At 39.8% G+C, this 26,968-nt stretch overlaps 1 long non-coding RNA gene across 1 annotated transcript in view; it reads left to right on the forward strand.

Annotated features, from left to right (window-relative positions):
• The first annotated feature begins 1,699 nt into the window (after window positions 1-1,699).
• The window catches only part of LOC311520077, a 30,163-nt gene continuing 4,894 nt past the window's right edge, over window positions 1,700-26,968 (forward strand). Inside the window, exons 1-3 of the long non-coding RNA XR_014711474.1 lie at window positions 1,700-1,854; window positions 17,851-17,893; window positions 19,977-20,071. This is a non-coding gene — a long non-coding RNA (uncharacterized lncRNA). The remainder of the gene's footprint in view (window positions 1,855-17,850; window positions 17,894-19,976; window positions 20,072-26,968) is intronic.

Raw genomic sequence — 26,968 nt, forward strand, 5'->3', positions numbered from 1 at the left:
AGAAGGGTGACTGTCTGTTGTAACAAACATACTGTTTCTTCTTTGGGATGAAATTATAAAGGAATACAATATATTGCTCAGAAGTATCTTTTTTGTTTTGAGTTTATTCTTCAAGGATTTTCCTGCATTATCAGAAGCTTAAATGTCAGTAATTATTCTGATCACATCAGTCGCCTACATCGCCCTCTCAATACCAGGGGGGGTAGCCATGCTATTTTACAGTTTAGTATAATTCAAATGACACTATCTTGTAGGTGGCTGTGTAAGTAGGAAGCCAAGAGTGAAGATATGATGCAGAGAATGAGAAACAGAAATATAATGAAAATGTGCAATTCATGCTACTTTTAGCTAGTGATGTAAAACTTGCTTGCTCTTGGTTTGAGAAATATGAACTAATACCCAAAGCCTATATGATTAAATGGTTTTAGCAATTTTAGGCAGATGAAGAGACTTCACTAACCCTGCTATCTAAAACTAGCAGCTACTCCGAAGGCTTGTTCCATTTTGAAACATCTCTTGATACCAATAGTGAAATCATGCTGCAAATAGTGGCCAAATTGGCAAATTAAAAGCAGCTCTTCATTTCATTATTAATATATTGATTTTTTTAAACAGTTGGAAACCATCCAGTTTTTGTATTTTTCTCTCTCTTTTAACAGTTAGTTATAATCATGTAATAAGAGCAGCTTGATTCAGTTCTGAAGACTTTTCTTTCTTACTAAAAAGAGTAAAATATCTTTTGATATCTGGCACGAGTGATGATCAGATATGTATAATATCACATCTACTTTTAGAAGAATGAGAGCCAGGCAGATGCAAAACTTGAAGTCAGATAACAGACTTGCATTAATTACTTGTAGGCTGAATTTGATACTCAGTGTCCATATTTTTCTTTATAGTAATTGGCCAAGTGAACTTCGGTGCTATGCTCAACTCAATGTCAAGCACAGTAGGCAATACGCTTAAAATTGTTTTTTTTTTACCCACAATACTAGTGATTATATTTGAGGTATTTGCCAAACACTCATACTGCTGATGATTATGGAGCTCTGAATAATATATTTTATTTGATATACATCCAATATTCAAAGGAAATATACATTTAATAAAGCCAGTATAGAAGAGAAAAAGATAAGAGGATTTTCCCCTACAATTAGATTCTATGGGCCAAATTTTGCTCTCAGCTACACCTGAGGTTTTGTACAGATAGAAATAAGAGACAAAATTTGGCCGTAAATCCTTTGCTAACATCTTTGAATGAGACCTGTTGAGAAACAGAGAGTTAATTGGGACAAAGAAGTGGGTCTCAATCTGGCTGGAGGATCATTGAATAATTCCTCTGTAGCATTCCTCCTGATGTCATTTTAGATTCAATGTCTTTAACTAAAAGTTCCAGGTTTTGAGCAAGGAAGCCTGGAAAATGTTTAAAAGTTTCATACATGAAAGCATATAAATGTGGGCCTATTACATTTCTAATGGCTTGTTTTATCACATCTTTTCCAATAGAAGATACTAAAGCAGTAATTAAGTCTACAGGCCAAATTTTGTCCTCAGTTGCATGCAGAAGTCACATACACATCAGGAGTCAGAATTGGGCCCTTTTTCTGTTCCTTAAAGAGAAAAAGTCAAGAATCAAGATGCTGTATTACTGTAATATTCTGATGCGTGGTGGGTTTTTTTTGGATTTCTGTAGGTCCAGTGCAATCCCAGAGATAAATTGCTTTGTTGAGCAGTGGGTGCGCCTGTGTTTCTGGAAAAACAGGCTGCACACCCCTGGTAAGAAAATACAGGAGCCTTATCAGGCCTTGGAAGACACAGGATAATGAGTGGTCCAACTGTGAAGAGCCAGGAAAGGTAAGGCTGGTCTCCCTTTGAAGATGATGGGAGGTTAGAGGCTGAAGGACAGTGAGATACCGGGAAGAGCAGTTGGGAGAAGGGAGGGAACGTGCAGCTGCACAGTGCAGAGTACCTAATTATAGGATGGTAACGGACAGGCTTATTGCTCTTAATTCTGCTGATAATCTGCAAACCTCAATTATTCAGAGACTTTAAAAACAGATAGCTAAGTTGTAGATATGTGGAGTTATATATAGGCTGGCAGTATTGTATGATTCTTTTATATCACTCATAATCACATTGACCATGCTCTTTGGTAGTCACGGTGCAGGAGAATTGTTTGTTTACTCTAGGCTGCTTAAATCATAATGCTGTCAATTGAGGAGCTGATTGTCTGCAACTGCCACTGCTTCTGAGAACAGGGCAGGTGGAATAGGAGAGCCATTGCTTTGGTCACTGACTATTGACAATGGAAACAGTGGCATCTTTAAGGGACATGCTGGCTAGGTTGATTTGTGGCATGGTAGCCAGGAATGTATTATAGTCACATTTCACTTCCAGAAACATTGGTTGAGCTTGTGCCACCTTAGAGACTAACCAATTTATTTGAGCATAAGCTTTCGTGAGCTACAGCTCACTTAGAATCATAGAATCATAGAATCACAGAATATCAGGGTTGGAAGGGACCCCAGAAGGTCATCTAGTCCAATCCCCTGCTCAAAGCAGGACCAATTCCCAGATAAAACATCCCAGCCAGGGCTTTGTCAAGCCTGACCTTAAAAACCTCTAAGGAAGGAGATTCTACCACCTCCTTAGGTAACGCATTCCAGTGTTTCACCACCCTCCTAGTGAAAAAGTTTTTCCTAATATCCAATCTAAACCTCCCCCCCTGCAACTTGAGACCATTACTCCTCGTTCTGTCATCTGCTACCATTGAGAACAGTCTAGATCCATCCTCTTTGGAACCCCCTTTCAGGTAGTTGAAAGCAGCTATCAAATCCCCCCTCATTCTTCTCTTCTGCAGACTAAACAATCCCAGCTCCCTGCCTCTCCTCATAAGTCATGTGTTCTAGACCCCTAATCATTTTTGTTGCCCTTCGCTGGACTCTCTCCAATTTATCCACATCCTTCTTGTAGTGTGGGGCCCAAAACTGGACACAGTACTCCAGATGAGGCCTCACCAATGTCGAATAGAGGGGAACGATCACGTCCCTCGATCTGCTCGCTATACCCCTACTTATACATCCCAAAATGCCATTGGCCTTCTTGGCAACAAGGGCACACTGCTGACTCATATCCAGCTTCTCATCCACTGTCACCCCTAGGTCCTTTTCCGCAGAACTGCTGCCTAGCCATTCGGCCCCTAGTCTGTAGCGGTGCATTGGATTCTTCCGTCCTAAGTGCAGGACCCTGCACTTATCCTTATTGAACCTCATCAGATTTCTTTTGGCCCAATCCTCCAATTTGTCTAGGTCCTTCTGTATCCTATCCCTCCCCTCCAGTGTATCTACCACTCCTCCTAGTTTAGTATCATCCGCAAATTTGCTGACAGTGCAATCGACACCATCCTCCAGATCATTTATGAATATATTGAACAAAACCGGCCCCAGGACTGACCCCTGGGGCACTCCACTTGACACCGGCTGCCAACTAGACATGGAGCCATTGATCACTACCCGTTGAGCCCGACAATCTAGCCAGCTTTCTACCCACCTTATAGTGCATTCATCCAGCCCATACTTCCTTAACTTGCTGACAAGAATACTGTGGGAGACCGTGTCAAAAGCTTTGCTAAAGTCAAGAAACAATACATCCACTGCTTTCCCTTCATCCACAGAACCAGTTATCTTGTCATAGAAGGCAATTAGATTAGTCAGGCATGACCTTCCCTTGGTGAATCCATGCTGGCTGTTCCTGATCACTTTCCTCTCATGCAAGTGCTTCAGGATTGATTCTTTGAGGACCTGCTCCATGATTTTTCCAGGGACTGAGGTGAGGCTGACTGGCCTGTAGTTCCCAGGATCCTCCTTCTTCCCTTTTTTAAAGATTGGCACTACATTAGCCTTTTTCCAGTCATCCGGGACTTCCCCCGTTCGCCACGAGTTTTCAAAGATAATGGCCAATGGCTCTGCAATCACAGCCACCAATTCCTTCAGCACTCTCGGATGCAACTCGTTCGGCCCCATGGACTTGTGCACGTCCAGCTTTTCTAAATAGTCCCTAACCACCTCTATCTCCACAGAGGGCTGGCCATCTCTTCCCCATTTTGTGATGCCCAGTGCAGCAGTCTGGGAGCTGATCTTGTTAGTGAAGACAGAGGCAAAAAAAGCATTGAGTACATTAGCTTTTTCCACATCCTCTGTCACTAGGTTGCCTCCCTCATTCAGTAAGGGGCCCACACTTTCCTTGGCTTTCTTCCTGTTGCCAACATACCTGAAGAAACCCTTCTTGTTACTCTTGACATCTCTCGCTAGCTGCAGCTCCAGGTGCGATTTGGCCCTCCTGATATCATTCCTACATGCCCGAGCAATATTTTTATACTCTTCCCTGGTCATATGTCCAACCTTCCACTTCTTGTAAGCTTCTTTTTTACGTTTAAGATCCGCTAGGATTTCACCATTAAGCCAAGCTGGTCGCCTGCCATATTTACTATTCTTTCGACTCATCGGGATGGTTTGTCCCTGTAATCTCAACAGGGATTCCTTGAAATACAGCCAGCTCTCCTGGACTCCTTTCCCCTTCATGTTAGTCCCCCAGGGGATCCTGGCCATCCGTTCCCTGAGGGAGTCGAAGTCTGCTTTCCTGAAGTCCAGGGTCCGTATCCTGCTGCTTACCTTTCTTCCCTGCGTCAGGATCCTGAACTCAACCAACTCATGGTCACTGCCTCCCAGATTCCCATCCACTTTTGCTTCCCCCACTAATTCTACCCGGTTTGTGAGCAGCAGGTCAAGAAAAGCGCCCCCCTTGGTTGGCTCCTCTAGCACTTGTGCCAGGAAATCGTCCCCTACGCTTTCCAAAAACTTCCTGGATTGTCTATGCACTGCTGTATTGCTCTCCCAGCAGATATCAGGAAAATTAAAGTCACCCATGAGAATCAGGGCATGCGATCTAGTAGCTTCCGTGAGCTGCCGGAAGAAAGCCTCATCTACCTCATCCCCCTGGTCAGGGGGTCTATAGCAGACTCCCACCACTACATCACTCTTGTTGCACACACTTCATCTGATGAAGTGAGCTGTAGCTCACGAAAGCTTATGCTCAAATAAATTGGTTAGTCTCTAAGGTACCACAAGTACTCCTTTTCTTTTTGCGAATACAGACTAACACGGCTGTTACTCTGAAACCATTGGTTGAGCTCTTACTCTTATCTTTCTTCAGTCCTTTTTTGGTAAAATGGAAGAAATTCTCTATAAACCAAAAAGCTGGTTATCTATGGTATTGGCATGGAGAGACCTGTGTTCCCTACCTCCACTGAAACTTCCCAGTGCTTTTTAGAGAGAGAGAGAGAGTCAGTCATCATGTCATCCAGAATCATTCTTTTAAACAGTCTGAGGGAAAACTTGGCCAGGACTCATCTCATATGCTGAACAGGTACTCCCATGAGTCTGATTTTGTCATAAAGCAATCTGTTCTTCCCTGAATCAATTTCACAAGATGACCGGGCCTTGGGGTTCTACCCAAGACACAGAGTGGAATCCCTACCTATACTCCTTACCAATAATCAAACAGAGGTTAGTGATGTGTGCTTTCCATGGCTCTTGGAGCATGCCAGGAACACTACAGCCAGATGTACAGGGCAAAGGAGGACTGATGATAAGCATAAGGTTTTTTATTCAAAATGAGTCCATTTGGGGTCAAAGTATGTAGGAGCTGCCCAGTGTCTCCTTCACATTCCTGTTTTGCAACAAGTGAGTACAAAATTGAGACTTTATAGCATTTTTTTCTAGCACTCTTGCAAATCTCAATAAATTACAGATTTATTTAAGATACGAAGAAATACTTCAATAAATAAGTAGGGTCTATTCCTGCACCCATTGAAGTTAATGGGAGTTTTGCCATTTCAAAATTTCAGCAGTAATAGTACTTTAATATTTACTTCAAAATCATGGGAATAGAAAACAGATGAGGTGTTTTTTCATACTTTCTTTGAATAACCTTCTCCCCAACTGGAACATAAAAATGAAAGAAAAGCCATGTGTCTTGATTCTATTTATTTTTTTTCATATAAGTAAGTAATAGCTGAACAGAAAAGAAAGCATCCAGCAGAGCTATTCTCTGCCATCTGTATTTTATCCTATCGTATCCTACTAAAAAAACAAAAGCAAAAAAACCCTATCGCAAGAAAACAAAAGCTAAAATCAAACAGAGGGAATGGAGACAAAATATCTCACCACCTACTGTGCCTCACCAGTTTATTTAACAGCAAATGAAAAGGAATGCAGTCCCTTGATGGCTTCTTGCCAACAGCTACCTTTCTTTTGCTGTATTCATTTAATTCTTTAGAAAGAAAAAATATATATCAGGAATAATAAAATGCAGATAATCACTTATCTGTCCCTCCCCATTCAGTCTGTCACCTGTCACTGGAACCTTGCGGGGGGGCCCCTGTTGCCTGTCACTGCTGTCGCTGGAACCCTGCTAGGGCCCCACTGGCTGCCAGTTCCAGAGTCCCGCAGCCCCTGGGGCTAAAGCAGAGAATGTCATGGAGGTCTCTGGAAGTCACGGTTAATGTAACCTAAGGGAAGTTAACGTAGCCTTAGTTATTTGTAATACAGTAGCACCCAAAGGCTCCAATCAGGGCCCTGTTGTGCTAGGTACTGAATAAACACAAAGGCTGTTGTAGACTCTAGGGCTTTATAAGGTCCAAAGCTCCTTGAAGGGAATGGGAGTCTTCCCACTGGCTGAAAGGACTTTGGATCAGGCCCTATGTTGTTACGTTTTTGTTATTTATTTTTAATTACGTGCTGGGGCTGTATTCTCAGAAGTACCAGCAATGTTCACAGACAGCTATGATGCAGGTATTATACAGGTGCACACACCGTTGCTATAGCTGCAGGTATTGGATACCATCTCAACTGCTTTACAAAATTCCCCAAGCAAAATCTACAAATATATTGTTCATATCAGTTTACCTCTAGGCACTCTACAAACAGTATAAATGAACTGATACTTTCATGAGTCAAAAAGTCAAATAAGAACACAAACATTGCATTTCAAACTGCAGCAATCTCAGCTTGGAGAGAGCTCTGCAACCATGAGACATCAGAGTTAAAAGCCTTGAAGATATAAAGTACAATATGTCTGAAAATGGAAGGTTGGAACCACAAAAACACCAATATCAGAAAATCCCATGAAACAAGGAGTTAGATTGCCTTTCAAGAACAGTTCCTTATGAAGTGCCAAGCCATGTTATATCATACATATAAAAAGTGTAATCTTCTACCCAATGTTTTGATTACCAGGCAGCAAATGCAGGAATAAAATCATATGCTCTGAAAATTTTTAGTGATGAGTGTATTAATGTGGGTAAATCCTAAAATGGTAAAAAGATGATTTAACTGTTGAATTCACAGAAGGCTGCAGTGTTTTGTCTCCTGTATGACAAACTATGTCAGAAATTATATAGGATAGAAGTTGTAAAAGGGATGAGTCTGAAATAGACTGGACATAAACATAAGAATCCATTTTGGGATCCTGCTCTTCAGAGAGCTCCAAAGCTCTCATCTCATAGTTCATCTTCATTTGTCTCTGACAGAAGTTATGAGGGGAAAGGTAATTCTCTGTTCAGCAGTCTCTTTAGTGGCTTGGGACCCTGGACTTGCATGGAGCTGTGCAAAGTATAAACTCACCCTTTATTATGTAGGCAACGGTGTCTTCCGAGTGAAGGCTCATAACCAGCACAACTCTGTCTTATTCCAGAAGCATACTAGGTTGAGGGCCCCTTTTATTGTCAACTCTATTTTTGGGGGGGAAATGTTTTAAGGCCTGGTCTTAATGTGGAAGCAAATATTATCTTTAGAGTAAAAAATATATATTTTTTAGTTGTTTGAGTTAGAGGAACTTAATAACTAGTTAATTTATTGTCCAGTGTGGAAAACGTTGCCACATATAATGCTTACTAATGTCATAGTCGGTGTGAGTTGTCCCATTGATTATGACAATAAGCCCGATAGCCCAAAGACTTAGGCATGTGCTTAATGTTTCACACTGTAAGTAGTACCATGTAGCTGAAGTCACCTTGCACTACAGAAGGCTGAGTTGATGTTAGATGTTGGTGTTGTTAGATGTTTGGCTGCATGTGTGTGTTCTCCCCGTGTGCTGCCCCAGCTCTGCACAGACAGCCGGCATAGCAGACTTCGGGCGAACACCTGATGACCACAAGATCCTTTAAGATATGAAGGCTCCAGGCCAGGTTGACAAAGCACAGTAATAGCACCTTGCAGACTCTCCGAGGATACTAAGACATAGATGCCCGTAACAATGGATGCAGCTCAGTGAATGGCGGGACTTTCCATTCCCCCTTCAGCTGGACAAAGATACTCCCTCTGAGATACATCTTTATACCCTGATACGAACTAGTTATGTACTACCTCTGACATAGTTACTGCCCCTGACATGGCTAGTTATCACCCATCACCTTGTACATGTTGGTTCAATCAAAACATCTCTATTACATACTGTCATCCTGACCTTATCTTTTAGGAGGCCTCAGTGTATTCCTGTTATCCTTGGGGAATGTTTTTATACCATTCTTGATATCGGGATGTTCTGGTACCACTTGATATCGGGATGTGTTTGCATGAGTATTCTACGCTTAGAATACTTCTTAGGAATTGTATTTCTGCAATATCCATCCTGTTCTTGCCAGATTCTATGAGCAGGTCCTGCCTCATACCAGGCCTCTGATACAAGGGCTTATGGTTCAGGCTCTCTTCCTACTACAACAGGGTGCATAGTTAAGCCTATTCATAAGTCTTTGAAGGATCTGGACCATGCTGGGCAAAAAGTATATGGATTTTAGCTCTGTATTCCATAATTTTTGTGTGCTCAGAAAACAAAAATGGCCTTGTTTTCTCCCAAAAGATTCATAATGAAAAAATCTTTACTTAAAGATTTTATTTAAGTAAAAATAATTTTATTTAAGATGATGCTGTTGACATAGAAAAAAGCACAATGAATTTAAAATATTAGTCCTCCACAAGGATTCACTGTTGGTGGTCATCTTAAAGTTAATGGGGTATTTTAACTGAACATTCAGGATGAGAAATAAATTTACGTTTTGGAAGAAGCAGAAGGATGCATGGAGCTCTTGCAGTGTTTGGATCATGATAATCTCTTGGAAGCATGTTACCAGAAAAAGAACTGGTCCATTACGGATGGAGCTGCCTTGTCCATACAAGAAAATATTTTAATTACAGAACCAAGGGCACAGTGAATTTCTTATCTAATCCTAAAACAAACAAGGGAGACTATATCACAGAGGTGAAACCTTTAGAGCATCATTTTGGCAAGGGATGATTAAGCATGGTATTGAGGGATCTGGAACAGATGTCTTTGACAGTATTATACTACATATTGTAGTTATATATCATTCATTGAGCTTGTAATGTTTACTCATGTTGAGCACAACTCAACATCCTTAGTCAGCATAAATAACACTCTTTAGATTTTTAATCATTTCTACTGCACAGCCATTTATAAAATGTTAGCAGTTAAAATAACTAATAGTGAATACATAAGTGTATCCTAGAATGAAATGTGAATCATAGTGAATTGAAATAACAGTGGGATCAGGGAATGTTTTAGTTCAGACCAGAGCAAGAGGTTATACTGGTCTTGCCCTTATACACTGTATATTTTAAAGCTGATGTCACTCACATTAGAATCATAGAATCATAGAATATTAGGGTTGGAAGAGACCTCAGGAGGTCATCTAGTCCAATCCCCTGCTTAAAGTAGGACCAAAACCAACTAAATCATCCCAGCCAAGGCTATGTCAAGCTGGGCCTTAAAAACCTCTAAGGATGGAGATTCCACCACCTCCCTAGGTAACCCATTCCAGTGCTTCACCACCCTCCTGGTAAAACAGTGCTTCCTAATATCCAACCTAGACCTCCCCCACTGCAACTTGAGACCATTGCTTCTTGTTCTGTCATCTGCCATCACTGAGAACAGCCTAGCTCCATCCTCTTTGGAACCCCAAAGGCTGCTATCAAATCCCTCCTCACTCTTCTCTTCTGCAGACTAAATAACCCCAGTTCCCTCAGCCTCTCCTTGTAAGTCATGTGCCCCAGCCCCCTAATAATTTTCATTGCCCTCCACTGGACTCTCTACAATTTGTCCAATATTCTTTCTGTAGTGGGGGAACCAAAACTGGATGCAATACTCTAGGTGTGGCCTCACCAGTGCCAAATAGAGAGGAATAATCACTTCCCTTGATCTGCTGGCAATGCTCCTACAAATACATTCCAATATGCCTTTGGCCTTCTTGGCAACAAGGGCACGCTGCTGACTCCTATCCAGCTTCTCGTCCACTGTAATGCCCAGGTCCTTTTCTGCAGAATTGCTGCTTAGCCAGTCGGTCCCCAGCCTGTAGCGGTGCATGGGATTCTTTCTTCCTAAGTGCGGTACTCTGTACTTGTCCTTGTTGAACCTCATCAGATTTCTTTTGGCCCAATCCTCTAATTTATCTAGGTCCCTCTGGACCCTATCCCTACCCTCCAGCATATCTACCTCTCCCCCCAGTTTAGTGTCATCTGCCAACTTGCTGAGGGTGCAATTAATTCCATCATCCAGATCATTGGTAAAGATTTTGAACAAAACCGGCCCCAGGACCAACCCTTGGGGCACTCTGCTTGATACCGGGTGCCAACTAGACATCGAGCCATTGATCACTACCCATTGAGTCTGACAATCTAGCCAGCTTTCTATCCACCTTATAGTCCATTCATCCAATCCATACATTTTTAACTTTCTGGCAAGAATACTGTGGAAGACTGTATCAAAAGCTTTGCTAAAGTCAAGATATATCACATCCACCGCTTTCCCCATATCCACACAGCCAGTTGTCTCATCATAGAAGGCAATCAGGTTGGTCAGGCATAACTTGCTCTTGGTGAATCCATGTTGACTGTTCCTGATCACCTTCCTCTCCTCCAAGTGCTTCAAAATGGATTCCTTGAGGACCTGCTCCATGATTTTGCCGGGGACTGAAGTGAGGCTGACCGGTCTATAGTTCCTCAGGTTCTCTTTCTTCCTTTTTTTAAAGATGGGCACTACATTAGCCTTTTTCCAATTGTCTGGCACCTCCCTCAATTGCCACGAATTTTCAAAGATAATGGCTCTGCAATCACATCAGCCAACTCCCTCAGCACCCTTGGATGCATTAGATGGACTTTTGCACATACAGCTTTTCTAAATAGTCCTGAACCTGTTCTTTCACTGCTGAGGGCTGCTCACCTCCTCCCCATACTGTGTTGCCCAGCGCAGCAGTCTGGGAGCTGACCTTGTCTGTGACGACCGAGGCAAAAAAAGCATTGAGTACTTCAGCTTTTTCCACGTGGTCTGTCACTATGTTGCCTCCCTCATTCAGTAAGGGTTCCACACATTCCCTGACCACCTTCTTGTTGCTAACATACCTGTAGAAATCCTTCTTGTTACCCTTCACATCCCTTGCTAGCTGCAACTCCAATTGTGCTTTGGCCTTCCTGATTACACACCCGCATGCTCTAGCAATATCTTTATACTCCTCCCTAGTCATCTGTCCAAATTTCCGCTTCTTGTAAGCTTCCTTTTTGAGTTTAAGCTCACTGAAGATTTCACTGTTAAGCCAAGCTGGTCGCCTGCCATATTTGCTGTTCTTTCTGCACTTCAGGATGGTTTGTTCCTGTGTCCTCAATAAGGCTTATTTAAAATACAGCCAGCTCTCCTGGACTCCTTGCCCCCTCATATTAGCTTCCCCGGGGATCTGGCACATCAGTTCCCTAAGGGAGTCAAAGTCTGTTTTTCTGAAGTCCAGAGTCCATATTTTTCTACTCTTCCTTCTTCCTTTTGTGAGGATCCTGAACTCAACTATCTCATGGTCACTGCTGCCTAGGTGGCCACCCACTTCTGATGTCACTCACATTGAAAATCTACAGAACTGTCTATAGTATGTCATGTTGTTTCTGTTACGGTACATGATCCTTTAACAATTAAAGACAATGAACTAACTTCTGCCAGCATGTGAGTGAGTGAAATTCTCATTGAAACTATCATTTAGTTGCACATGTTTACACCTGAACTGAGTTGGATCCTACATCAAAAGAAATACTTGTGTGGGGGAAGAGATAAGGTTCCTGTAGGAGCCTTAATTTATGAATTTCCCATCTTTTTTGTGTTTACATTTCATACCAAACTTAGCATTTACATAATTTTATTATACTTGAATTGCATTTATTTTAAAAAAAGGAAAGGAGTACTTGTGGCACCTTAGAGACTAACAAATTTAAGATGCCACAAGTACTCCTTTTCTTTTTGCGAATACAGACTAACATGGCTGCTACTCTGAAACCATTTATTTTAAAAACATCCTGAGCCATCTACTATGTTAACTTCACTAAGACAGGATAAAGAAAAAGTGTTTTCTGGAAATTAAATAAATAATTCATAGTATCATCTGCTTAGAAATAATAACCTACATTATAAGAGCAAGAAGCCTTATGAAGACGCTCCTGGGAACTCTGTAAATGACAGGAACCTTATCAGAAGAACACTTATCTAAGGTGACAAACTGCTACTGCTGACCTAAAGGAAAGAACTAAAATGTGGCAAAGCAATGTGGGAGTTCCAACGTGAGAGCTACAGTAACCATACTAGCAACAAACCACTGAAAAATTAAGAATAATTCAAATTGTAAATGTGGCAAAATCAGTTGATAATTGCAAACCTTCATCAAAGCTGGATGTTCTTTATTTTGTTCTAATACTTGATTGAATTTTTAATGACATTATCTGAAAGATAATACTGCTGAAGAATATTTTGTAACACCCAAAGAAATAATAAAGTGGTAGATAAAGCTTCAGGGATGTGGACAAATTGGAGAGAGTGTAAAGAAGAACTACAAAAGGTTAAAAAAACCTGACCTTGAAGAAAGGTTAAAAAAAAATGGTGTATGTTTAGCCTTGAGAAAAGACAACTGAGGGGGACCTGATAGTCTTCCAATATATTAAGGGCTGCTCTAAAGAGGATGGTGAGCAGCTGCTCACAACATACACTGAAGGTAGGACAAGAAGTAATGGGCTTAGTTTGAGGCAAGAGAGATTTAGATTAGATATTAGGGGAAACTTTCTAACTATTAGGATAGTTAACTACTGGAACAGGTTACCAAGGGAGATTGTGGAATCTCCAGCATTTGAAGCTTTTAAGAAAAGTTTGGATATACACCTGTCAGAGATGGTCTAGGAATACTTGGTCCTGCCTCAGCATAAGGGAGATGGACTAGATGACCTCTCAAGCCCTACATTGCTATGATCATTTCCTTAATTGTATACAATTTCATATTTTTTGAGGTGGAGAACTGTGCTTTCTTTCTGAAATGTCATTTTCCAGCATTTGACTTATTAAAACACAAAAATCCCTACAAGAACAGCCTTTCACTTACGGCAGAAACTTCCAAAGCTGCATTTGTGAAAACCATCCATTTTTACCAAATGAGTGAAAAGCCAAAATGAGTTAATTTTATAATACTAATGAAAGATTTCGCACAGTTTTCATATAGACATAATAATGGTGCCAAATGCTGATCTCAGTTTCAATGTCTATATTGGTGCTATAGTATGTATTATAATTATAGCCCTGGTTTAGCAATTATTATTTCTTCAGTAAGTGTAGTCAGCCATGCAACATATGTAGGGCTAAATTTTCAACCTATTTATAGCACTAATCAGGGCAATAATAATTACTAATTAAAAATTAATAAATAAAATAAATAAAGACCCTGGTTTAGCAGTTTATCACAATTAAGCAAAGTGCTTAAGCATGTGCTTAACTGCTTGGGTGAATAAGGATGGATTTAAGCATGTACGCAGATGTTTTTCTGAACTGGGTCTAGAATTTGCAACTTTTATTCATATTCAGTCAAGAGACTTAATATGATTTAACATCAGTGCAGCTGAAATCAGAATTTGGCCCATGATGCTATATCCAATCCACTACCTGTAGAGTACAGAGAGTTATGAACCCCTGAATTATTGCATTAATAATATTCTGGTTGTGTTGGTTAAAGAAAAACAAAATATACAGTAACTTCTGGGATGGGAGTAAATTTTCATATGAAGTGTGTCTTTCTGGGACAAGTACCTCCATAAAGTGTAGTCACATTACATTAAGGAATTCATTCTCAAGTATTCAGAGTCACTGATGAAATCTGAGTGGTCCAGAATTGTTTTTGTTTTCTAAGCTCTGCAGGTCAGTCAGCAGTGAAACGTATGTAGGATTAAATTTTAAATGTATTTAGCACTAAGTTGGACAGTTACACCCGTAGTAACAGACACCAACTGTGGGCCAGTGCTGCAGCTAGTGTAAAATGGCATAGCTCCATTGCTGAGGACATAGCCTGGTATTTTTGCTTGCAGTGGGATACAAGTGGAATATAAGCACTAATAATTAGAGGAGACAGGCTGGGTATTATTGGGGCATGATTTTAAAAATATGTATCTTCAGTGTAAGTTTGAAAGGAGAGCATGCAGGTGCAAGTAGTTATTTAGCGGCCAACATTTTGTACCTTCAAATGCAAAGGAAAGTCCTATGCCAAGGTGAGCAGCCCATATATCAGCTGATCTACATTAGTTCATTAAAACAGCCTCAGATTTGTGGCCAGTCTCAGGAAAGAAGGAGACATGTAGAAGGCACAGACAAGGATTTCTAGACAATGCATTCGTTTTCTTGATTTGTTGGAGGAACAATGTTTCAAAAGTGTAGTTTTGACACACAATCCTGAATTTTTGTGAGAAGCAATAAAGGGCTCGCTGAGTCAAACTCAAAGTGCTCATGGTGAAACCTCTAGTGATCAAAGTAACCACTGCCTCCAATGCCTGTCTACAAGTGCTTTTCAGAGAACTATTGGAGACACCACAGGTAAAGCAATCCATTCTGCTGCTTCTGTCTACACTAAATACTACTATCTGGACGTTTTAGTCATTACATTAATGTCTCTGAAGTCTAGCACCAGCAGCAGTAAATAATGAGAGAGTCTGATGACATAACTAACTTGTCATCAGTCCTGTTTGGTGAAATGAACACTCATTCCTATTACCATAGATTATTCATTATACAAGAGTGTCTTGTTGGGAATCAATCTATAGATCATTTGTGATGCAAAACACCTTGTCACGTACGCAGGAGTTAAAAGCCCAGGCACCTGTTCCGAACCTTATATTCTCAGGTCCGGCTTTGCAGGAAAATTTGCCCCTGGGAAGCTGCATGGTGGCTGACTAATGGCTAAGCAGAGGTTGTCAATTACAACCTTATTAATGATAGTCTATTATTATAATCTGTGATACTATTGAAGACACTGTTTCATAATAAATATACTTTGTGCTTAACCTTTTAACACGTATTTAATGATGACCCTTTTCCAAATCATCAGTTTCTGTCAGACTAATATGATGGTGCTAAGCATCTTGCCATCAGATCCATCATAGGATAAATGTTGGGGCACATTACAACACACCACAGAAAGATCTGTGAGATAGTTCCAACATAGTGTAAATAAGGTAGCCATGAGAGATGGACTATAATGTTCCTGAGCAATTGGATATTGAACTATCAGACCAAAAGGAGCACAATGATCATGAGCCAAGGGAAATGATTGTAGGTTGCCCCTGAAGCTTAAGCTAAAATGCTGTAAATAATCAGCAGAGACTGATGGGGCAATTGCTGAGCTAAATACAGTACCACCATTTTGTTAGTTCCTAAGTGTAAGAAGCTGAATGTATGTTTACAGAAAAAATAGCAAACTGAACTTTTAATCAGTGCAGGATATTGGAATGAAGAAATTGACTTCATCTTGACCTGATTATCAGTTTCCCTGCCTGAAGCTATGGCTGGCAGAAATCTTTGTAAAATATCTGAGGTTTCTAAAATCATAGAATCATAGAATCATAGAATATCAGGGTTGGAAGGGACCCCAGAAGGTCATCTAGTCCAACCCCCTGCTCGAAGCAGGACCAATTCCCAGTTAAATCATCCCAGCCAGGGCTTTGTCAAGCCTGACCTTAAAAACCTCTAAGGAAGGAGATTCTACCACCTCCCTAGGTAACGCATTCCAGTGTTTCACCACCCTCTTAGTGAAAAAGTTTTTCCAAATATCCAATCTAAACCTCCCCCACTGCAACTTGAGACCATTACTCCTCGTTCTGCCATCTGCTACCATTGAGAACAGTCTAGAGCCATCCTCTTTGGAACCCCCTTTCAGGTAGTTGAAAGCAGCTATCAAATCCCCCCTCATTCTTCTCTTCTGCAGGCTAAACAATCCCAGCTCCCTCAGCCTCTCCTCATAACTCATGTGTTCCAGACCCCTAATCATTTTTGTTGCCCTTCGCTGGACTCTCTCCAATTTATCCACATCCTTCTTGAAGTGTGGGGCCCAAAACTGGACACAGTACTCCAGATGAGGCCTCACCAATGTCGAATAGAGGGGAATGATCACGTCCCTCGATCTGCTCACTATGCCCCTACTTATACATCCCAAAATGCCATTGGCCTTCTTGGCAACAAGGGCACACTGCTGACTCATATCCAGCTTCTCATCCACTGTCACCCCTAGGTCCTTTTCCGCAGAACTCCTGCCTAGCCATTCGGTCCCTAGTCTGTAGCTGTGCATTGGGTTCTTCCGTCCTAAGTGCAGGACCCTGCACTTATCCTTATTGAACCTCATCAGATTTCTTTTGGCCCAATCCTCCAATTTGTCTAGGTCCTTCTGTATCCTATCCCTCCCCTCCAGCGTATCTACCACTCCTCCCAGTTTAGTATCATCCGCAAATTTGCTGAAAGTGCAATCCACACCATCCTCCAGATCATTTATGAAGATATTGAACAAAACCGGCCCCAGGACCGACCCTTGGGGCACTCCACTTGATACCGGCTGCCAACTAGACATGGAGCCATTGATCACTACCCGTTGAGCACGACAATCTAGCCAGCTTTCTACCCACCTTATAGTGCATTCATCCAGCCCATACTTCCTTAACTTGCTGACAAGAATACTGTGGGAGACCGTGTCAAAACTTTGCTAAAGTCAAGAAACAATACATCCACTGCTTCAGAAGATACCATAAAGATAACATTTTTGACCATTTTGAGTCTCGTTTTAATGCAGCCTTTCTTTGCTAACCCCTAACCCTTCCTGATGATGCTCCGCCTGTCAGGTGTTGGTGACCATAGCTAGCACCGTTTTTAACTCTGATAACAATATTTTTGTACTAGCCCTTCAGAGAGTGTTCATTCCAGACAGGGGAAAAAAGGGATACAAACACATATGCCATGCTTAGATTAGGTGTTTAGCTATTTGTTTGCAGATATTATGCTTGAACTAAAAAGTAGTATACAGCATTTTGTACCAGATGTTTATATTAATGTAGCAGAATTTTCTTACCAACTTGTTATTTTCTTGCATTTGGCATGTATCGTTTAGATTAGATAGTGAACACAATACACCAAGAGGAAAGTACTGATAGCTCTTTTGAAAATATTTTAATACTATGAAATTCAAAAAATTCACATTATTAATTTGAAGGCTAAAATTAAGCATAGTAAATACCAGACATTCTGTAGCATTTACTCTACTAGTTCAGCTAAATCCCAAATTAATTTAAATTTAGAAAGGCCTTTCCATCTGTAGTGAAAGCATGTTCTCAGTTATAACTGAATTAAATAAGAGATAAGAAGATTTTTGAGAGCTTGAAATTTATGGTATCATTAGGCTGAAAAATTAAACCTAAAAATGTGTAAAAACCCACATTAATCATTTAATTTCAGAACATAAATGCAAATGGATTGGAACTCAGCTTCATTTCAGACTGTAAGTAATAATTGCCTAGCAACACTGCATGAACTTCATTAGACGCCATGTTTGATAAAAAGTGGGGTGCACCAGGGACCTGCACAACAAGAGGATTATGGTATTTAATCAGCACAAAGTGGTAGCCATAAAGCTTCATTAGGTAACATTTTCAAAAACTGAAATCAGGGAGGATGATCTGAAATAAGAGTGCGTGAACTATTCATGAATAGCAAGTTATGCAATTAATCCTGCCCTTTTTTTCTATTCATGAATTATTCGTGAACAGCCTTTGATATATATGAATCAGTTTGTTACTTGACATTATTCACCAGGGTATATAGGAATCTCTTTCAGCTAATCAATAGCTCACACACTACTTGCTGTCACAGTGTTTTTACACATTTGATAATCACAATTTGGGGTTTGTGGTGTGTTATGGTTACCTATATCAAAAGGCTGTTTCTGCTCCCTGGCTAGATGACCCACAACCAGCTTTCAAGATGGCCTGCAAACAGGTTCAGCGTGAATACGCATGCAGATATTTGTATGAGTATTCACACCATTTTTCCTTTCTTCATACATTATCTCTAACAATATCCCACAGTCATTAATATTTGTGAAAAACAAATAAAAGAGGTAGCAAACATTAAGATTCTGTGGATTTTTTTTCTAAATGAACCCTTGCAAATACATTTTTTGCATTATTTTCTCAGCCCGGATCTTGAAAATGAAATCTGTTTCCAGGTGAATGTTAACTCAGGAAAATATAACTAATTTCAGACAGCTGTATTTTAATTCTTCTTTTGTAATAAAAAGTGATGGGGGAAAGATTCATATTTACCAGAGTGAGATTCATGGATTCATTTTCTTTGTTTAGAATATTTTTGTAATGTATACACAAGGCTATTGGATGTTATATTCTAAGAAAGATACTGAGGCAAATACTTCTAGTGCATGAGGAGTAAGATGCACTGCTCCTGTGATTGTAATTAAGAAAAGTTGTGCTGAAAAGTTGCATGCTGATATATTTAACACCAAACTGAAATTGCAACTTTCTTAGTACTTAGCTGGTCTCTCACTGTATGTTGATATAAAATTGAGCTGGGGAGCTTATGTACAGTAATGCACTGAACTGAGAAGAGTGTTTTCATCTCAGGGTTTCTAGGTGAGCTGGCACTATATACAAGGAATTTAGATGAGGTGTATGTCATTCCCTTCTCACAATTCTTTATTTAGGATAATGAAAAAAACTGAATTTGGGAGGTAACTCTTTGATTAGTTTCAAATTGTTTTTGTCCTTGACAAATTATGCATAGTTTAGTACATGAGAAACATGTATTAATTGTTTTCTTGCCATAAAACATGAAATATATTATAATCGTACATTGGTAGAAGATAGAAAAAAGGTCTCGAAATATACCCTGATGTAGACTTTTTACAGTATCTTCTAACAATGTTTTAAAAGTTTAAGGAAATGAAAGTAGTGCATTAAATTACATGAAACACGAAGGAATATAAATGTAAATGTTTCATTATATATTGTATTAATAATAATTATCTGAAAAAATATAAATGCAAATAAGTATACAAACCAACAACTAAAATGTACAAGTCTACTTTTCATTCTATAGAACAGATATCTATTGAAAGGGTATGATATCTCCACTCTAGTCAGGCCTTTCCCCTTCAGTCCAGTAAATAAAAAGCTCTACAAACCTTAATTTGTCCTTCCCTTATTTCAGTGGTGAACTCAATTTCTAAGCCTTGAGTTGTTTTATTTTTAAGAATCCCTAATTGCGTTTCCAGATACTCAAAACTCTTCAAAGCATAACCACTGTTTTTGTGGCTATGTGGCTAATAAATGAGTAGTCTTTAAGAATTGAGCGGTAGCTGACATAGGGTTTTGGCCATTAGGACTTATTTTATGGAGCATGATAGAATTTTAGGTAGAAACCCAGAGTTCCTTTCTAGTCTTTTGAACAATGCTGTGAGATCTTCAGCTTCCTACCTGGTCAACAATCAGAGAAGGGCAGAAGGGACTTCTGTTTAATATCTTTGTGAAGGTGGCATGCCAATTCTGGTTAAAGTTTAATTCTGACAGATGACATCTCTATCAGTTCTGCACTACAAAAGTCGTAAACTGCATGTGCTCAAGACCCTGCATAGGACTTCAATCCATGATGTTCTGAAACAAAGGTAAGAGTATTGCAGTGGATCTTACTGATTTATACAATGGCCTCTTTGTCTTATGTTCTCCAAGTCTTCCCTACCCGTTTAATATTTATCCTGAAGCTCATTAATTTGTTGTGGCTGTTGGCTATGTTGCATCTTACAATATCTTCACCTCAGCACTTTTATCATCTGTACGGTTTAAAACTAGGCCGAGTGCTATATTTCTAGATGCCTCTGCGATCTATTTATTTACAGGGGCAAATATCAGAACCTTTCTTAAGGAATGCAAAACTTATGCTTGTAGAAGTTTGCATGTTTATCCAGGTATTTCAGAACATCAGATGTGAACCTCTTCAATAACAGAGGAATTTTGGATTCATATCTCTGTCCAAACGATCTCTACAATATGGATCTGAACTGCAAATCAGATCTGAAGTTCAAGGTTTTGGGAAGTCGCTCTCTGATTAGAATGAGTATTGCTTAGGTAGCTGAAATGCCCAATGATTTGCTATCTTTTCTCACAAAAATCTCTCCATTTTGAATCATTGTCTCATCTCCTACAATATATAACATTGTCTAGATGTCAGCAATAATCCTCTGATCATGATTTTGATTATCTTTAAGTTCTAGGCTGTTTTGAATTGTTTTCTCCTCCCCACCATGGCTATTTTTATCACTCTATCATTTTATCCCAAAATTTTCTCCCTCCCCTCCCAGCTTCTACCCCTTCCCCACACCTTCTGCTCCTAACCCCCTCTCCTCTGCCATGTTTTGCTATACTTTCCCCAAGAATGTTCCTTACCTCTCTGCATTTGAGTCAAGTTTCTCTCTGTTTTCATTTCTGATGTCTGGCACCATGTCAGCAGTTGGAAACAGCAATTGTAGGAAAAAGCCGTGATCAGTCCCCACAGTCCTGGAATGGAGCATGCTCAGTTGCTCTGTAGGGATGACACATATGCTATCTAGTTTGTACATAAGAAATGTGAAGGAATGGAGCATGTTCAGAGTAGATGGAATCTTCAGAGAATTTAGCTGCCAAACTGTAACATGTCTCTACTGAGCACATGGAAATTGAGATTTGTCAAAGGTTTATAGCTTGGGCAGATTGTCACAAGGATTGCAAAATGTCCATCCCTGACACTAGGGCAACCTCTTGCCAAATGTCAAGTCTCTGATCAAAAGCACAGAAATGTTAGTTTCTTAGCATAACAGTTGTAAGATATTTTAACTCATCATCACACAGCCTCTTGCATGAATACAGATGCTTCCTTTCAAAGTAGCCACTCGGGTTGTGTAGTGGATATGTTACTGCCTTATTTTGCTGCAATAACCACCATTGTGTAGTGTATTTGGATAACTCCTATTTCAGAAGAAATCATTCCTCTCTTCCTCCCAGCATTGAAATGACCTGGACCTGGGGGACACGGAAATAATCTAAAAATATTAACAGAAAGTTAATAGAGCAAACAGCCATTATGCAGATTGAAAACTGAAGTACACTAATATGAGAATCTCTTAGAAAGATCTTGCTGTAATACACAACACAATATTTTCATACCTGGAGCTGGAGAGGAAAATAAGTACTAAGGGCAGATATGACATAATTCCACTGTCTTGTTGGCAAATGAGCACAAACAATAAGAAATTTTAAGATAGCTAAACTACTACATGGCGTTCAGACATTCTGGAAGAGCACATGCCGCAGAAGTCAGCACATAGCTTCAGAAAGAGAAGGAAACCTCCCTCTTCAAGTTTAAACTTCACCCCAAAACTCCAATCTCAGTTACTGATCATTTTTGATCACTTCGAAACATACTCTAATTTAACAATTGTTTACAGCAAATGTTAATAGCAGAGCAGGTCAAATACCCAAACACAGTGCAGATGGACTTTCACTGTATTTCTGAATGGTTATTCAATCTGAATCAAATCCTTTACTTTTAGCATTGATGAATACTCTCCAGAAGTAGTTTATATTCACATGAATGTTTCAGAAATAGCTGTTCCCCTCATAGGTTAAATTTGTCCACATAGTTATTCTGAAAATATGTTAACAGTAAACAGGATCGGCTCATAAGCACTTTGTAAACAAAATGCTGAATTCATGGAATAATTTATTCCCAATTAGCTCTAGGTAACTAGTTATATTTGCAGTGACTGAACTTTATGTTCTTTACAATGACAATTTCTGATTTTTTTTATACACAATTTCTGGATATGGCCACCAGCTGTCCTCAACCTCACCCCCAAAACGTCCAAATTTGATAGCTAGATTGAAGGGCCAATTATAGATTATTTTAGACATGAGATTGAATTGAAAAGAACTTTCAGACCTCCTGCAATAACAAATCTGCTGCAACAGTATTCTAGGAGGCACTTTATGGGAGGGTAGATGGAATGTCTGAGACCACTATTAAAAAACAAAGTCACAGCAGTACTAACCAGTATTTGGAAGGGGTGGAGCATGTGAAAAGACTCCAAAGTTAAACCTTCTAGGACAATTCTGTGCTGAGTTAATGCATGCATCAGGTTTTTTTTCAACTTATTTACCACAGTGATGCCACTGATTTCACTGAAGTAACTCCTGATTTGCACTAGTATATGTGAATTCAAAATCCCATGTATTCTGAATGAAAAGAATGGGATTGTGTGAGGTGTAATCTAGTACAGAATTATGCCATTTTCTTTTGGAGGTACCAAACTTGGTCTGAAGGTATTTTACCAGTGCCTGGGAATCATTTTGAGAAGCGTTTACATATGTCTACAAACATTCAGTTAAATTTATGGTGTAACTGTGACTTGATTGGAATTACATCAGGAATGAGTTTTGCCCATTATTTTTAAACGAATTACTTGTGGATGTGAAATACCATTTAATTTAGCAATTGAATTCTAACAGCTGTGGCAAGATTTTAAGTAGTACCATAGGTGAAAGTATTCATGATTGTTTCTAGAAACTCCCTGAACATATGCAAATGTAAATATTGAATAGTTTTTCATTTTGCCTGCTTTTATTTATTATTCCAATGTGTTACTAAAATATAATGCTGAAGTAAATAGTATCATTTTAAACATATATTAATAGAAAACAAGCTGGGTGTAATATTTTAATTTGTAGAAGGCAGTCAAATTAAAAACATCTGTTGTGGAAAACAGAAGTGAAACCTGTAGGTTTAATAGAGAAGCAGTATAGCATAATTTATAGTGAGGGAATGAAATTTCTTGAACTTAATCAGCCCTGAATTAAACAAGCACTGAAAGTACATTAGTCAAAATTTCAAACTAGCTTTGTCTGTACTGCAAAATATCTTTGAAATGGTAACCATGGATATGATTTGTAGCTTCCTCTGAAAAATGGATGTAAAACTAAAGAGAATGTAAAACATGAATACCTACTACCAGTCAGCACCATCAAAGCTTCCCCCACAGTAACTTGACAAAGCCCCTCACAGTCCCATTTTCTACAACAGTCCTGTTGTGTACCAGTATCTGACAGCTTATGTTGTCACTGAAAGGCAGTATTTCCAGGAAAAGCTTTGTAGTACCAGTCAGTAAGAGGGCCTCATGAGGCAATGTTATTCCAGGGATGATCACTTTGAGGGTATATATGTGGGAAAAGGCATATGCTCCTCATTAACATAAAAAAGGCAGGAATTCACTCCCGTTCATAGGAGAAAGAGGTAGCAAACCAAATATCATCATATAGTATAACCAACAGTTACAAGCAAATGAATGGTCCACTCTACCACTCCTAAAAGACAAAAAAAAGTATTGTGAAATGAATTTGTGATCTAGTCCGTAGTTACACTGTCCCAGGAGAAGCCCAGGACAATCTTGAGAGTGACCATCTCCCTCTTAGTCTCTCCATTGCTCTGCAGAAGGGATAAACAATAGCAAGTCGATACCTGACACTGCGTAGATTCCATGAAATGCTGGCAGCATTATGTCATCAATACTCCAACACCTCCCCAGCCCTCTGCACTCATCTGCATGAGGAGGGTACATAGCTGCTCTGTGGAGACTGCTTCTTTCCTACATATGCAGGAAGTGGTGGTATAGGCCACCAGCACAAGAGATTCTGTTGTGCCAGCAGGAAGGATGAGCCATAATCTACCCCACAGTGAAAAAGCTCATTAGACCTATGTAAACAATAAATGTTCTGTTATTGCACCCAGTGCTGGCTATTATTTAAATCAAAAACAAAAAATATTGCTGGACTAAAGAGTTCAGCATCTACCGTGCTAAGTGCCCATATTAAACTACATCTGAACACAGTTACTGTTGGGTATAGTACTGTGTTAATAACCCAGCTTTAGTGCAGGAACATGCATCTAGTGAGCACAGTGCAGATGGGTGCAGTCATCCTCTGAGTGTTATTACTGTCCTGGGAACTAACAGAATTTTAAAAAAAGTGTTTTGTTCCCGTATATGTAAAGGACTCTTTCATCCTGAGCATTATTTAAAAAACCCAGAGCCAAATCCTGAAGTCACTGTCAAATTTTTACCCTGTTATTTTAGTCCTTTAAGGCATTCAAGTCCATGAGAATATTCCTGAGTGAGGGCTGATTATGAACCAATGGCCTGATCCTGCAAGGTGCTGAGCATCTCCTGATACCTGCTCAATACCTTCAGATCCCAAGAATTCAATGAGTTGAGGGCACTGAGTGCTTTGCTGAGGGCATTCAACACCTTGTAGGTTCATGGCTGCCATAGAGAGGAGGGCCCCAATCATCAAAGGCTTTTAGATGCCTAATACCGTTTGATGATCTGGGCTGAGGTGCCTTGGATAGAACAGTGTGTTTTACTGCAGTCTGGTCCAACCCATGTTATCCTGTTGAATCTGATTATAAACTCATGTAGTGAGAACTAAATTCATACACAGACTCCAGACCTGCAGTGGGTTCTGTGTGGATGGACCCCCTCTGCCTACATGGAGCATCTTTCAAGACGAAGGCCAGAATCCATAAGCACAACTATGAGGCTAATATAGATGAGCTCTTACTAAATGATGGTTACTCATTATGGAGATGCACAAGGGCTTTCCAAGCCTTGAAATTCAGATGAAATTTATTCTCACTAAGCTCTCCATCATAGACATTCAATTAGATATCCTGAAAACACATACAGAACATAAAGAAAGCCAGGGAGACAATGGAAGCAAAGACTAAAGTATTAAAAACTACAGAAAAAGCAAGGAGTGTAGGATAATATTTGCACAGAATAACTGGTAAACTAAATAAGTGCCAAACCCCTAGAGTTCTTGGATGCCATATGTAAAAATAATTATTTGCTACAAGACTCACTAGTTGCAAAAGAATTCCTGATTTGCTGCATCTGGATGCTAAGGAAAATCCTGTGAACGTGGAAAGATGTGTATTCTACATAAAACTACTGGAGGATTTCAATGTATCAATGTGCTTCAGTATCTCCCTCTCCTCCCCTCCCACACTCCCTCTCCCCAAAAGAAGAGAGACACATAAGTTAAAATAGAAACACATCTATTTTCTTTTTTGAGGCTCAAGTCCAGTAACCCAATGTTTTCTTCATCTACCCTAATGTTACAGATAGAGTGTATATTTGGCCAGATCTTAAAGACAGGGGATGATGACATGCTATCTACCCCCAGAGGAGGGGGAATAAGGGTTGGGAGGGAGTGGTCATCAAAGTTGACTCTATGCCATTGTTATACCAATAAAATAAAAACCAGCAGGATCTTATTAAAGGGGAAAAGGCAAAATGCCACATTTATTGTGAATACGGAAAGAATCATAGTAAGCAGTTAGTTATAGCTATAACATTCCATTCAATTTCATATTTATTCACACATTCATTCATACACACACACACACAGGTTCTGCAAGGTTGTTATCATAGTTACCAGCCTTCGAGTTGCTCGTGCCAAGCCACTGCCCAGGTGGTCTGGACATGAGGAGGGAGCAGGGCCTTGTCAGATGCTCATCTGATGCTCCTGGAAGTTGGTTTGAGGAATCAGACCCCAATGTTCTCAGTTTCTAGAGTCCATTTTTATAGGAATTTATTCCTATGCCAGTCTATGGGAATTGTTTCATCATGCTATTGCTGAATCAATCAGCAGATGGCACATTCCTGATGGTTCCGTGCTGCCAGATGTTATCTTGTTCTTTGGTTCTCCCATCCTTGAGGCTGTTAGGTGGATTCCAGTCTGCCCTCCGGGGGTCCTCTGGTTGTTTCCACTTGACGCCTTCTTTGGCCTATGGACACTGGATTCTTAGGCTGGCACCCCCTTGATCATTCATTCATTATTCACACCAAGCATCCATCCACATACAACCTCTATCTCTATTTTAATCACAATTGTTAACAAAGCAAGATAAATACAACAAAAGGGCAGGGAGTCTCTGTGTGCTGTTTTTGTTGTTACAAAGTATTGCTTTGAGAACAGACTCTGTTTTAGGATGTGCTAACACAATTAGCAGCTTGCAAGTTTCACACAGAGAGGGAGAGAAACAGTACCAAAAACCAAGAGACCTCTTAACTAGTAATACCCTGGAATTTAAACTACAGGGAATCAAACTCATTTGTGATTTTAATACAGAACTTCTTTAATATGATCCAACACCATTAGTGATTCCTATTCACAAGGGGAATTGTGAGCTGCCTTTTAAGATGGGTTTTGAGTCTCTTTGTGCCAGAGACGTGGTGGATAGGGACTGGAGTGAGGCAGAGGATCTGGTCCTGAAACTGTTATTTTAAATAATGAAAATAAAAATTAACAAGTACACATGGAACGAACAATTCTCTTTCTGTGTGTTCAAAAATATCCAATTATTATCGTGTCAGATTTCTCTCTGCTGCCGAGTCTCTCTTTAATTTAGTCATGAAAAAAAATCTCTCTTCTTTCCATTTAGACACCTATTTGCTCCTTTATTCCCATTGGTCTAG

This window comes from Lepidochelys olivacea, assembly GCF_965140295.1.
Source record: "Lepidochelys olivacea isolate rLepOli2 genome assembly, chromosome: 4".
Lineage (NCBI taxonomy): Eukaryota > Metazoa > Chordata > Testudines > Cheloniidae > Lepidochelys > Lepidochelys olivacea.